This window comes from Apteryx rowi, unplaced genomic scaffold (genome assembly GCF_003343035.1).
Source record: "Apteryx rowi isolate R43461 unplaced genomic scaffold, aptRow1 scaffold_40, whole genome shotgun sequence".
Classification (NCBI taxonomy): domain Eukaryota; kingdom Metazoa; phylum Chordata; class Aves; order Apterygiformes; family Apterygidae; genus Apteryx; species Apteryx rowi.
The window spans coordinates 619,141-633,435 of record NW_020450530.1 but is presented as its reverse complement, the minus strand read 5'-3'; positions in this window follow the sequence as shown (position 1 = coordinate 633,435).

Sequence of the window (14,295 nt, the reverse complement as noted above, 5' to 3'; positions counted from 1 at the left end):
GGAAAGGCCCTGGACCTCTCCAGGCACCACCATACGTAGGAGCTGATCTAGGACAGGAGGGACAGTGGAGGAAAGCTCTGCGGGGCCCGAAATGCCCCTTGTCGTATGTCCCACTGGGATCCCCTTTTTATGCCTCTCTCACAAAAATATTTCTAAAGAGCTTTTAAAAAAGCCTCCAGAATTTGAGGCTATGGACTGGGGTTACAGTTTCGTAAGAGAATTGGACGCTCCTAGCCCACGGAGGAGAGGCTGAAGGCAGCGCCTGGTGCCGTTAAGCTGCTTCCGGAGGTCGAAGCTGCTAAGTGCGCAGCTCAGCGAGGCGCTAAGCAGCTTAGCAGCAGGGCTAAACCCCGGGAGCGACCACAGGCCTCCGGGGAGCAGCGCAGACGGGGCACGGGAGGTCGCTGCCGAAGCCAGGCGGGAGGGAGCGGGTCGGGGCGGCGCCGGCGGCCAAAATGCCTCCTCCCCGCGCGGTGGCCGGCACGCAGGCGCAAGGCCGCCAAAGCCGCCCCACGGCCGGCGGGGGCAGCCGTCGCGCGGGCAGCGCCGGGGCGCGAGGCCGCTGCGTGTGCGATCGGAGGCGGCAGGCGACGGCACCGGCAGCTGCACGGCCTGGCAGTGCCGAGGCTGCGTCTCTCRGCGTGAAGCCCCTGCGGGAGGTCACACCGCTCGCAACCAAGGCAGGCGCTCGCGAGCCTTCTCCTCCGTGTAAGGGCGCTTTTTTTTTTATTTTAAACTCGTTTGCAGTGCACAGAAGGCCAGGAAAGGTGACCAACGGCCTTGATTCCTTTCCAACTCCGCTCGTTATCCTCCATCTATCTCCAGCGCTGAAAAGACATCTTGTAGCTAAAAAGCACCGAGTACTTAAAGCGTAGTAGAACAGTGCAACAAGCAGGGCTCAGAGCACACAAGCCTTCTCTGAAGCATTTCCTCCTCTTCCTGGGAAGCTTTCCGAGCCAGGCTGTTCGGGGGCTCGGGATCGCACCGGTGACCCAGGACGGGAGATGAGAAGCAGCCGTCTTTGAGCCTGCACCGCCTGAAGGCGCTTCCCCGGCTGCTCCGTGCTGCCAGCCGCCTCTGGACCGCCGGGAGATCGCTCTCCRTTAACCAGGCGGAGAGAAAGCCTCCAGGTTGCAGTCGTGCATCAGATGCAGCATCCAACCCCAAGGGCCGTGGCCTGGTGCCAGAAGTGAAGCATGTGAGTTTTTCTCAAGGCTGTTGCTCTAATGTGGATAGCCAAAGAAAATGAATACAGCGTAAAGAAGATTTTCCAGAGCGGAGGGAAGCAGACGCGGGCAGAGAGGAAGCATTGGCTGTGCGGAGGCTGCCCCGTGTTGCATGTGCTGCTGAATTCAGGGCAAAACAGCTTCATTGCCTCAAACTTCTCCAGGGCTTGGGGGAACTCCTGCAGACAGTTATTGAAGGTGCTTTGCCCGAAAAAAGGAAGAACGATGGGTCTTCAGCTGCTTTCTTGTGAGTACATAAAGGTGGCCTTAACTTTGCAGCATTCCTTTTTCCCCTCTTTTTCTTCTCTTGTTTACTCAAGTGAAGAACCCGCTTGATCTTCTTCGGGGCTCAGCCGCGTAGCCCGCCCGGCGCTGCTCCCCTCCGCAGCCCGGCTCCGAGGAGGGGGCTCGTCCACGTCGTCAGTGCTTGGCGCCACGGGGCTGATCGGCACAAGGGCCCTTTCGGGCTCCRCCGGGCTCAGGTTTGGTTCAGGTAACACGCGTGGGAGCCACGTCCGCCTCGTGCGCCACGCCGGCCGCTCGCCCCAGCACGTGCTTTCACCCCGCGCCGTGGCGGACGGAGCCTCTTCCAGGCGAGCAGTCAGATCCGATGATACTCAGCAGATCCATTGACTGCGTTAACCTTTGAAGTAAAGTGGATTTCTAATGTGCAACGTGCAGCCTTCCACCTTCCCCTCCTTCCTTTCTCACTGTGGAAAAACGCCTTGGCCTTTCCTGGGCTTACCGCAGCAGTTCTGCACAGCTCGGACCGTGTTTGCCTCAGAGCATCAGTCCACCCAGCTCCCTCGTGGGGAATTTCATCCACCCCTGGAAGGGACGGAGGAAGATGAGGCTGGCAGGGCCTCCTGGACACGCGTCCTGCCTCTGTGATTGYGGGAAGAACAGAAGGAAAAGCAGAGAAAAGAGAGCGACCTGCTTCGGAGGAGCGACCCGGTGGAAGATGCTCCTGACGGCGGTGGCCGAGCGCCTCCCTCCTTCGCACGCCGAAGTGCCCAGCGTCGTCCCGCCGGGCACGGCGGAGGTCCCTCGCAAAACAGAGGCACCGGCCGCGACGCGACGCGGGCCGGCTCCCTTTGCGTTCCCAGCCTGTGCCATCTAGTGCCCGGTCCAAGAAGTGGGACTGACCCAGCCCCTCGCCCGCAGGGGCCGGGCCGGCGCCGCCGCGCAGGCGGCTCTGCCCCGGCCCGGGAGGATGCGCTGGGCCCTCCGCGGTGCCCCGGCGCCCCCAGGGAAACCCCACCTCGCCGCAGGTGCGTCCCTGGGGAAGGAGACGGGAGAGGGGCTGGGGCGGGAGCGGGGAGGAGGCTGCAGGCGGGGAGAGGACGGCTCGAGGCGCGGGCAGCTCCTGCCCTCGCTTGCCGGGCACTGGGGTCCCGCGACGGGCTCCGACACGGCACGCGCGGGCTTTGGTGGGGGAAAGCACGGACCTCTCCTAGAGCTGAATTCTCCCGTTTGGATGGATTTCAATGTTGTTCCAAGCCGAGCTCCRTTTAGCTTTCGTTAAGTGCACACCCTAGACTGTAAAACACTTTGTTCTTTCAGTAAAGTATAGCTTATTGGGCATAATCGTTGTGTTACGCCATCCCTTAGCTAAGTTCCTTGTGCTAACTTACTATTTTTCTGTGAACTTCTATAGCTGTTGATTTGCCAGCTTTGATTCTTAGCTCTGCCTCTGTCCTCTTTCTGCTTTTCAGAGAAGTGCTTTTCCTCTCTACAGACCCAGTTTCATTTATAAGCTCTAAGTAAGAGGGAATGAATTAGGAGCTAACAAAATCTTGCTTCCTTCTTGCTGCTTTTTTTTTTTTCCAAATCCGTAAAAGAGATTTAATGGTGGTGAAAAGAGCTACAAATTCAAACCCATCAACATGCCCCTATACTTTATATCGTTTTATCACAGCCAGGCATTGCCACACATTTCGCTCTGTTGAATTTCATCTGCTCTTATTTGCTCCGTTTCACAGACGCGTGCAGGTTCTCCACAAGCTCCTTGGAAATTTCCTGGAGCCCTTCGCTAGCTTCATATACTGTCCTCGGCCATTTCTCTACGGGCCGCGGTAGAGCTGCTGCACAGCCTGTCTCTAGCCTCCGCGGGGGACCCTGCTCTGAGCTTTCTGCTGCACAAAGTTTTGGTCATTCGTTCTTGCCTTGTAACTTGCATTGGATTAAAGAAGGATTATCTGATGTTTGCTTCCCGGAACAGCTTAGCAGCCGCTTAAAAAGGTAAAAAAGGCCCAAATGAACGTGTGCGTGTCGGAGGGACCCCACCGAGGAGCCGGCGCGCGCGGTTCCTCCCTTCTCGCAAACTGCCTCCCGCTTTCTCCCCGCGACGCCCCGCGGGTCTCYGCTCCCGGCGACAGCCCAGCGGCAGCCGTGCCTCTCCCAGATGTAAATGTTCCTGTTCGCTTGTCTRGGTGCTCGGGATTGCTTGGGAGCTCCCAGCAGGCGCGAGGCGACGCGGTGGCCCTGGCAGCCGGCCGACGCGGGGGCTGGCACGCTCCCGGCCACCCGGCGCCTGCTGCCCRCCGCGGCACTCGCTGGCCTTTGGAGGGCCTGGCCTGTGCCCCGGGGCCTGCGCTCCGGGAAGGCGTTCGAGGATGCGCCTGCGTCCTGCCGAGCGCTGAGGATGTCGGCGGGAAGGAAACCCACCTGGAGACGAACGCGGTGCCTGCGCGCCTTCCCCGACCAGCGCTCGGTCTCGCTGCAGGCCGCGTCTCGCCTGCGGAGCGTCCCCGCGGCGGACGTGTCCCCCGTGCCGCTYGGGTTTGCCTCCCTCGTCCTTGGGTCCCAGCAGGGCCCCGGCTCCCCGAACGCGCCGTCCCGGCTTTAATTACCGTGACACGGCCGCCTCGCTGTAATTAGCAGTTGTGCAACTTGGAGCGCGATTTAAATAAGCTGCGAGTAATGTAATTTGTCCTGTCTGTAACAGACGCTCTGCAGACAAAAACTGTAATTAAAAAGCAGGCGCGCGGGGCAAACAGGGGCCGCGCTCAGTGCGCTGCTGCTGGGCGGGCGGCACGGCTGGCACGCGACCGCCCCGGCACAGGGGTCCCCCCGGGGCCGTCTTCATGGCGGGGCACCCCAGGGAACAACATGGGAAAAACGGCGGGATTTGGCTGTTTTTTGCAAAACCCTTTGCGGCCTCTGCAGCTGCCCTGTGACGACCCTGCTCCTTGGCGAGGGTGAGTGTCCCRTCCTGCTCCTGCCACCGCTTGCGTCTCGCGGCTCTGCCTGGCGGCCCGGCGCAGTCCATCCCGGCGCRATCCGCACGAAGCCCTGCCGGGGGCTTCCCTTCTCCTGCCCGAGGCTTTGAGACGCGAGTCGGGTTCTCGCGACTGCAGGTTGCCCCTCTCGGGACGGCAGATCCCGCCGCGTCTGAGCGCCGCTCCGCCTGCCGTCCTCCGGCTCGGCCGTCCCTGGCTCGGCTGTCCCCCGGCTCTGCCATCCCCCGGCTCGGCCGTCCCCGGCTCTGCCATCCCCCGGCTCAGCCGTCCCCTGGCTCGGCCGTCCCCCGGCTCGGCCGTCCCCGGCGTGCCCTGCCCGGGGAGGGAGGCTGCGGCACCAGACCGGCCTGGTCTCTCCGGTCGGGCAGGTGCCGAAGCCCTTCAGGACGGGCTCCGTCTCTGTGCTCTCGCGCTGTGATTGAAGGTCCGCGTTCTTCCGTTTTAGGAAGACATTCCTTGCCTCCACCTTAAAATAGGAAGGCAGCAATGGGCAAATGAGTTGTTTTTTTTCCCCTCCCCTGCTTTTGTATGAACGTTGTGGCCACCATCCCGGGAAAGCATGTAACCAGCCAGTGGTTTCGGTGTGTACCCTGGGGCAGGTAGCAGGTGAACACAGCTGAGTGCYTTGCTGAAGCAGGCCCTGAGAGGAGCCTGCCCCGTTACGTAGCAGTGCCCACCCCAGGCTCGGCTGTGGCTCAGGGACGTTTTCACCGAGACAACGCCTGGGCTCTGTGTTTCCCTCCTCAGGCCAAAATTAACGGGTTGCAAACAGCCCCGCAGAAATGGGCTGAATTGCCTAAGCCGTGGCTGGATGAACCGGGAACCTGGAGGTGTCACGAGGGGAGCGCTTGGAGCCGCGGGGAGCAGCGCCTTTAGAAGGGAAAATCAGTTTGTTTCCTCGAGGCTGTTTGAGCAAGCGGGAGCGGGAGGTGCCGAGAGCCACTGGAATAAGCAGACGTAAGTCCCGGCTCTCACRTTCGGCAGGAGCTGTCTGGCAGGGCGCGCGTCCTTCCCGCGCGGTGCGTGCGATCACCCGTGCTGCCGCGGGACACCTCTCCCCTGTGCGGCGCAGGCAGAAGGGTCCCGGTGCCGGTCGGAGCCCCCAGCCCTCGTAGCTCTCGCCCCGGGGCTCGCCCGGGAGCGGGCTGCCCTGCCGGCGCCGGCGGAGGGCGGCCCTGAAGCGCGCAGCCCCTTGGCGCTCGGTGCGGACTCGCACGCCACCGAAAGCCTTCCCAGGGAGGCAGCGCCGACTCTGCCCGCGCAGCACCTGCGCSGCCGCCCGCCGCTCCTCGCTGCGGCAGCGCCCGCGCGCACCTCTCCGCGGGGCCGAGCCGCAGGGGCCGCCTTCGTTCCTGCCCGGCAGTGACTCCTGAGCCGCGCGGTCCTGCGTCCCGCCTGTTCCTAAGCAGGACGGAAAGATTTGTGGAGGTCGCCATGGTGGACCTTGGTCCTTGTTCCTCTGGTTTTAGGGCCTTCTTGCCTTGGTTAGACTTTAACAACAATTAGTCACTCAACAACTTCCTATAATAATCTGCGAGTTTTCCATTAAGTGGCAAACACTTTGCACTTCTCCCCAGCTCCTCAGCTGCAGTCTAATCTGCTGTCAGTTTTCACAAGGAGACAGAGCCACCTTCATGTTTTATTCATTTCCTGTTTACGGTGGGGGAGAAATCAAACCATGAGAAACAGCAAAAACAACAACCCACATAGCTGCAGGCTTTGTGCAGTTAGATCATTGTCAGCCTCTGCAGTTGTCGCTTCCAACTGTGTCTGGATTTAATGTATATATCAGACACATGGCAGGGAAAAGAGGTAATGTCTAGCGGCATGCAAAAAGGGAGGTGGGGGAAAGATTCCGAATTCCAGCCCTGGCACTGATTTGCTTTGAAGCCCCATGCAAGATTTTGTCTCTGTTCCCCTGTCTCTAAAGGGAAGATATGAATACTTTTCTCATGTTGGGCTATAAGGCTCTCTGGCCCTGGCAATAGCTTTAAAGTGCTGTTAAGTAGTAAAAATCGTTGCAATGATCAAAAGAATTTGGCAATATCTGGATGGTTTGTGGAGTTTGCGGGTCTTCCTGTAGATGTGGTGAGAAGCTGAGGCCGTCACTTGGTAGCGGTTTTGCATGTTCCCGCGGCTCTTGTGCCCCTGTCCTCGCACTGCCCGGGCTGGCTCTAAGGGAGCCCCAGTTGTACTGAATTTACACAAAAAGGCTGGGACCTCACAGCTTGCTTCTCTTACCACGAGTGTCAGTGGAGAAATAGGGCAAGGGGGCTATTCTGACTTTGTCCCTCCTCTTTGTGCTTAAGATTTGGTTGCAACTTGCCCCACCACCCACCTAGCAAATGTTTAGGCTGTTTCCAAACTGCCCTGTGAAAGGATCCCCGCACCTCGGGCAAGCGGGGAGCTGTGCCTGGGACTGACGGTGGCTGCTGCAGTTGTGGCTGTGCTGCAATACGTCTGCTGGGGACGGGGGAGCAGGTTTTCTCATTGGATAAGGGCACTTGAACAATTTGGCATTGGTTGTTCCTCTTCTGGTCCCAGCAGCTCCAAAGCTGGGACTGCTCTGAAGCAACAGAACAAGAGGGAACAGTTACTGAGATGGTGTTTCTGCAGTTTGCAGGGCGGTGCAAACAGTGAGCAAATCTTACTTATGCAGGAGTAAGCTAGTTTGTCCTAGATCTGAAAAATTTTCTTGAGCTGCCCCTCTGGTAGTTAGAAGGGGATCTAGCTCAGATATGAATCTGCTTTTGATTCCTATGACACCGTCTGAGCAGGCACAAGTCCTTAGAGTAAATGAGATTCAGGCCATGATTTGGTACATGGGAACGCTCCTACTAGTGTTTTAAGCAGCTCCCTTCCTTGTGCTGGCACAGCGTTATGTGAACAGGACAGGGGAGATGATCTGGCTGCCTAGGAAGAACTGAGGTAACCTAGGAAGGGAAAAAGAAAGCTCATTCCCCAATCCAGTTCACCACAAATTGTGCAAGTGGCTCTACTTGTAAGAATGCCATTCCCATGTCTCCCTTCTCCACCCAGACCTAAGAACCAGCCGTGGATGTTCCTATTAGTGTGGCATTTCGATGCCACGAGCTGGCGGTGTTTGTTTGGCTGCGGCTGTGCTGACCTGCAGATCTYGGTGCCATTGCTGGCAAGTGACAGTAAGTCTACAAACTCCACTTTGTCAAAACCTGGGACAGCCGCTGCCTTTCCCAATCACCTCAGCTGAGAAGACGCTTATGTCATCTCTTAGACTTGACATCTCCTATTATACAGCTATACTACGGATGTTYGACCAATAATTTATAAGTTCCGAGTGTGTCAAACCTTGTTCCAATGCGTGATATGGCCTTTTACAATCAGCAAACTCTTCAGTGAAGAATCAACAAAACTGTAACAAAGGAAGTTGAAAATGAATTATTTTTCCTTTGGAGAGCAATGGTACATCCTTGAGAGACTTCCTCTCCATCCACAGGCTACAAGACTTCCTCTGATGGAGAAGGGCAGGATGTATCTCTCAGGAGCTTCCCAGATCAGTGTCCAAGACAACACCTTTTATGGGATGCACGTTCCTTCTCCTCTAGTTACGGAGCTGGGTTGTGCTCTAGCACCAGCGTGTTGCGAGAGTGCAGGAGCGGGGCTTTCCCCAGCACTGTGGGCCGGGGGGCAACGGTGCCCTAACGCAGAGGGCATCCTTCTCAGCGAGGGCTTGTGCCGTGGGCAAAGCCAGCAACTTGCAGAGTATTGTTCCTTGCATGGAGGAAAGAAATGACTTTTCCAGTACAGATTGACTCCTGGGACTACCCAACATCAAAGTATCATCTGCATTCAGGTCGGATCTTTCCTTGCTCCACACCCTGTGTGCTGTTCCCTTTACCGTGAGGAAGTATGGCACAGAAAGTATGTGACCACTCTGTTCTCAGCTTGCCCTGTGAGCGAGCAATTCTTCAGGGACGGGGAGGGGGAAGGGAGGCATGCCTTTGGTGTTCAAAGATACAAGTTCATTACATCACGTGCTGGCCTCCCTTTCTGACCACTCCCATATATAAAGTCTTGCTGCCACTCAGCTTTGCGTGAGCAATCTTGGTTTTGAAACCCTTGCTTCTGGGAACCCTTGAGGAATAAGGGGCAAGAGGGCAGAAAGGGCAGAAGCGCCTTCTTTTGGTGTCACTAGTGGAAGGAGAACTACACCCAAGAAGAAGAGAGTTTTCAAAGAAGTGAGTAACCTGCATGATTTTATTTTCTCATGTCCGTATTTTGGTTGGATTGGAGCATGAAACATAGCAGTTGTTTCTTCCCCTCTATCACATGTCTTTTCAGCTCTTTAATCACATTTTTATCAAGGTGTGTTTATTTCGTGAGCTTCCAGGCTCAGGTTTGAAGAGCAAGAGCATGTCTCTTTTATAGAGATTGCCAGGTCTTGACCTACTGTGTTGTCTTTGGTTTCTCTCAAGTTACTTCCATATGGATGAAGGCCAGGTCATAGGCAGCAGGGTCTCTGTCCAGACAATCTGAACAGCCACTGATCATCCATTAGGGGATTTACTGAACAGCACTATGGCTTGATAGGGCCAGTTGCATGCGAACTGATGATGATAAGAGGAACTGTGTTTACTGATAGAGACTGAGGTCAGAGAATGTAGCTGGGAGTCTAGTCTGGCATCSCTATCAATTCTGCCAATATGACTCGATGTACAGCTTAGGGCAAGCTATTTTAATGTCTGCATGACCCATGCAACCCTTGAAAGTGCCCTGCCTACTACCCAGCATGGTGTTGGATCTTCACTCCTTATTGGGCTGAAAAGGTCTGTGGAAAGGTTGGTATTTAGGATCATAAGAATGAGTTGCACAATTTGCCTCTGGTTACAGTATGGGTGATGGGGCATGCTGAGGGGAGAAGTGCCAGTTTAGCAGCTAGTCTGACACAGGAAAGAGTCTCAAAACTACCAGAGAGGTCAGGGCTGTACAAACAGTAGAAGGCAGATTACATGGGGTCCCAAAGGAGAGAAATTCTCAGACATCAGTAGAGGTCCCACTGGCAAGCAGTCTTCTGCAAAGAAGGCTGGCTCTAAGCAGTGGGCTGAAATCTATGYATCTTGCATACCTCCTTTTTCCACACCGTTCTGTGCTCCTAAGCACTAGCTTGGAAAATGCAGACCCTGTTGGGATGGGAGCTCAAGCAGGTTTCTTGAGTTGTAGCGAGGGGGAAGGCCAGGGGTGGGTGCAGAGCCAGAATGGTTGCAAGGGCAGTGGGAGGGTGCTGGGGTGTCCTCCAGAAGCACAGTGGAGAGGCCGTGGAGATGGAGATACCCTCTGCTCAGGGCAGAGGAGAAAACAGAGCTCCTGATGCAGAGATCAGGAAAGAGAGCTTACTCGTAGAGTCAGACGCTCAGCAGAGCAGGCGTCAGGGGATTAGTAGTGGATGAGGAAGCTGGCCTGTGAAGCAGAAAGATATGTCCTGAAATAAATCAAGCAGGCCACGTTTGACTCTCCTTGCAGAAATCTCTATTGCCAGGAACTATCAAGGGCAACTGTATTTGTGTGAGAAGGGGTGGATTCTGCCAGGAAACAGAACATGACATGCGAAGCACCGGCACAGCTCCAGGAAACTCTGTACTTATTACAGGAACAAAAAGAATATCCCTTTCATTTATGTGCTTGGTCTAGCTCTTTCCTATGCTACGGTATCTCCACCTCATGCTGATTACTAACCTGCCGAGCCCACCAACTCCTGTGACCACTCTGGTGGAAGAGCTGCAACATCCTCTGGTGAAAATCCACTCTGTTCTCGTATATCTGTTTTCTCTGGGCATTGCAGCCCCTATAGTATATGAAAAGCAGGCTCCCTGGGACCAGGGCTGTTCTCTTTATTCTAGCACAGGGCGCTGGTCGTGGGCTGGGTTTCCTGGTCCAGATATCCTCAATAACCAGCAGACTGACCATGGGCACTCCAGGAGATACCAGATTTTTCACACTAGGTCCATGGCAACTAAGACACTCAGCTATCTGTGCAGTCTTTGATAAATAAAATTTAGCAAAAGCAGATGAATTTAAGCAGGTAGCTATGAACTTCTTTGGTTGGGAACTGAGCTCTTTTCCCAATTCTGCTCAAGTCTGTGGAAACCTCTTCTGTGAATCCAGCCCTGAGTCTTTTTTCATTCATGTCCAGATGCTCTACAGTGTATAAAATAAATAACCAGCTGCTATGGCACAACACATTAAACAAACCCTTTACCAAGGACTACGAAAACCTAAAGTTTGCCTGTGATCCGAGAGCTCCAAGGCGTGTGCAAAGGAAAGGCCACGAGGCCTGCTGCACCAGTCAGGCTAAATGAGAAAAAGCCTCCAGCCTAGAGAGTAGGCATTGGTTTTTTTGTTTTTCCTTTATTTCCCCCCTTTTCTACTCTTTACTCTTTTCTGTCCTATCTGCCTTTTTCATTCCCTCTTCCTCTGTCTTTCCCTTCCATCAGTTTGGTGCTCTTTTTTTCTTTCTCACATGTTATTCCCTCTCCTTTTCCCCTCTTTTCCCCCAGGAGCCCTCTCCCCTCATTTATTCCAGGATAGTGAGGCTGAGGGAAGCCCTGTGGGACTCTGTGTTGCTGAGCCTATGAGCTGTGGGGAAAGGCAGGTCCGTTAGCTGCAAAAACACAGTCCCTCTGGTGACCTGAGAGAAGGTTTGCAAAGACGAAAGGGCTTCATAAAGCTGAGAGATAAATGGTACAGATTGGTGAAGGTTTTGGAAACTGTGGAGCTTGACATAAAATTTAGGAGTAAAGACTGTGTTTCAGTACCAGAAAGATGATAAATATAACAGCAAGGAAAGCTGATAGAAGAACAAGCTTGTGAAGAGAGAAGAGTCACGCTTTTCTGGAAGGTTTGCATTTATTGTCAGATAGGGCTCGAAATGAGATGAGGTTTAATGAGTTGACCTTTGTTACTGTTATGTTCAACTTTGACGTATCGAGTTGCTATAGAAAGTGCCAGACCACCTTGAACAGAAAACAGGAAATAAAATTAACATCCTTTGTCATCAAAATCAAGGAAGTGTTCTTACAAACCAAAATCCCACTAGAAAGCTGTTACTTCTTGCATGCTCACATCCTCCTCCGCCTGGCAGAACAAGATGACACAGATGTAGAAGGTATTCTCTCAAGGAAAGCTCAAGAAATAGCTTTTTGAGATGACCCTTCTTATAACTTAAGCCATCCAATCTACATATCAGTACACCTGCCACAATACTCTTGGGTATCTTACACCACTGGCTAATTATCAATTCATTTAGACTTATATCCGTTACATATCTGGAATATCATTAGGATCACAATAGCCTTACAAAAACTTTATCAGAATCCAATGGGATCATAATAACTATTAATATGCCAGTGGTATGAATCCTTGGTGTCGGAAGAGAACAACCTCAAAAGGCTTTATCAGAACTTTCCCCTTTTAAATACATTCCAGTTGTCTTTGTCAAAGACAAATCATTGCTCCTGTACGGCAACTGGCAAAATCTCTGGCCACCTTGGAGCCCTGTCATCTGTGGCACCACCATGCTGTCCCAGGAACACCACTACAGCTACCTGGTGGGTAATGGGATCTAACCAAAACGGGACCATGTGGCTGGAAAGAAAAGGTTAATAAACCTCTACATTTACCAATTATCTTTCATTACCTGGCTTGCCTGTGCCCCAGGGAGGAGCATGCACCTGTGACTGATTATGGGGAATGAGGCATCCTAAAATGAGAGCACAGGGGCTAAGTGGTTCCTTCCTCTTTGAGCAGGTACACTATAGCAGAAGCAACTCTCACCAGGAGCAAACGAGGAGCTTTGGCTATGAGCATACCTCTGTTTACTTATCTTCAGCTTTAATAGTGGGATGTTGTGTCCCTGCCCTTAGTCAGCTTGCTCCATCTCAGGCCAGGTAATTTCTCCACTTTCTAAAGTATCTTTTCTCTTTGGGGTCTCCTCTAGTGACCTGTTTTCCAGGGCTTTTTCAGCACAGCAACCTTCTTTTTTTTTTTGCATTGGTGTTTCTGGCACTGTGTTTAGCTTAAATTACTTTTTTTTTTTTTTTTTTTTTTTTAAAGCTTAAATTTACTTGTGCCTGATCATGCTTCCATGGTGGGACTCCATTACTCCTGAACCCTAAAGCTGAAGAGAAAAACCTCATTTTAGTCTGGGTGATCAACTTCCCTCCTTAGAATGGACTTTGTGGTCCCTTTTTCAGCTTTAGTGCCCTGCCCACCAAGGGAGGCACTTGAGGCAAAGTGCTATCAGTGCAGCTATATTTAACTGGGGTGGAGCAAACAGAAGCCTGTGGCTAACCAGTGATACTGGGGTAGAATTCCTTTCACTTGCTCTGAATATTGCTGAGGGTGTGAGTGAGACATCCTTGTACAGCCCTGATAAGCAGGTGGTTTAGAGGATTGCTGAGAAAATGAGACCTCCTCCTTGGAGACAAGGACCTTTTCAGGCTTCTTTAACATCCTGAGGCAAACAGGGAAAAGTTGTCAAGTGATTGCGCTCATCCCTTGGGAGAAGAGGCCTCATCACCCTGAACGTGCTTACGTAGAGCAGTGCAATGGTGCCTTCAACAAGGACGTTTCCTTGGACTAGGAAAGGAAAAGGGTAGTGGGGCCAGGTTGAGTCCATGACTGCCTGTGACCAGGAAGTGCCTTGGAGTTGCTGAACGCATTGAGGCAGAAGGGCTGGTGAGCTCAAAGTGATCGTTTTAGTACATTACGGGGGAAGTGTAACCTTTTAGGGTTCGAGTCCTGTGTCATGTAGTCACTTGCCACTCCTAGGCTGCAGCACATGAGCTGGCGTTCGCTGCCATCTCTGTTCTGTTTAATGTGTAGTGGGAAGAAGTCTTCACCGCTTGCTAAGGTCCGCTTGGAGACCGCTTGGGCTCTCAAGATGTTGTCTTATGCTGATGTTTGGATAGTTTTGAATTGCAACGCTGTTATGTCACGAGGAAGCCTTGCCCCTCCTAACAAAACAGCTGAGCTGCAAAATGAGGATATCTCAAAACAGCATATGTTCCAATAATGCGTTAATGAAGGTATCAGCAAACAGTGACTTTGGACTGCATTTTCTGCCACAAAAAGGAGTGTGAATAGGAGGTGTGGTCGCCTGATCTGTCTTGTCAACAATTGCTGGTATTGTGTCATGAAACTCCCATAAAAAATCAATAAAGGGTGAGGGAGGAAGTAAAAAGAGCAATGCCCAACGTGCCTTCAGGTCGCCGGATGCATTTCAGGATCTAGGAGTTTCTTGTAAGAGCAGTGAACACGTTGCTTGATGCACTGACACGCTCCTTCAGCAGATGGGACGAAGGGAGGGGACACGCTGCTGCTCATGTTTCAATGTAATATTGAATACAAATTTTTTGGAGAACGTTGGAGTTGACCATGTCATGGACATTACCTAGAGAAAGAGATGGCAAGCCCTGCAGGAGATTTTTTTTTTTTTTTTTTTAATGGGCTGAGATGCACCTGCATTAACTACATTAACTATGGGGTTTTGTTAGAGGTCTGGCTTTGCTCATTTGAACGTGCAAGGTTGAGTTATATAACAGGACAATCTATTAGACTAATAGATAGACAGAGATATGTGGCAGTTCCCAAAGATTATATACCACTGAAATGAGATAAAGTAACATGTGCATAGCAAACTATTCACCTATCAGAATCAGAAGCAGTAAGTTCAGGTTTCTTACCTTTCTCTGACCCCATCCTCAACTCTGCTTGTGCATAAGTGAAAAAGTAACTTGCTGTGGAGCGTCCAACTTGTTCCAGCTCTGTGCTGGTAAGAACATGCCACAAAT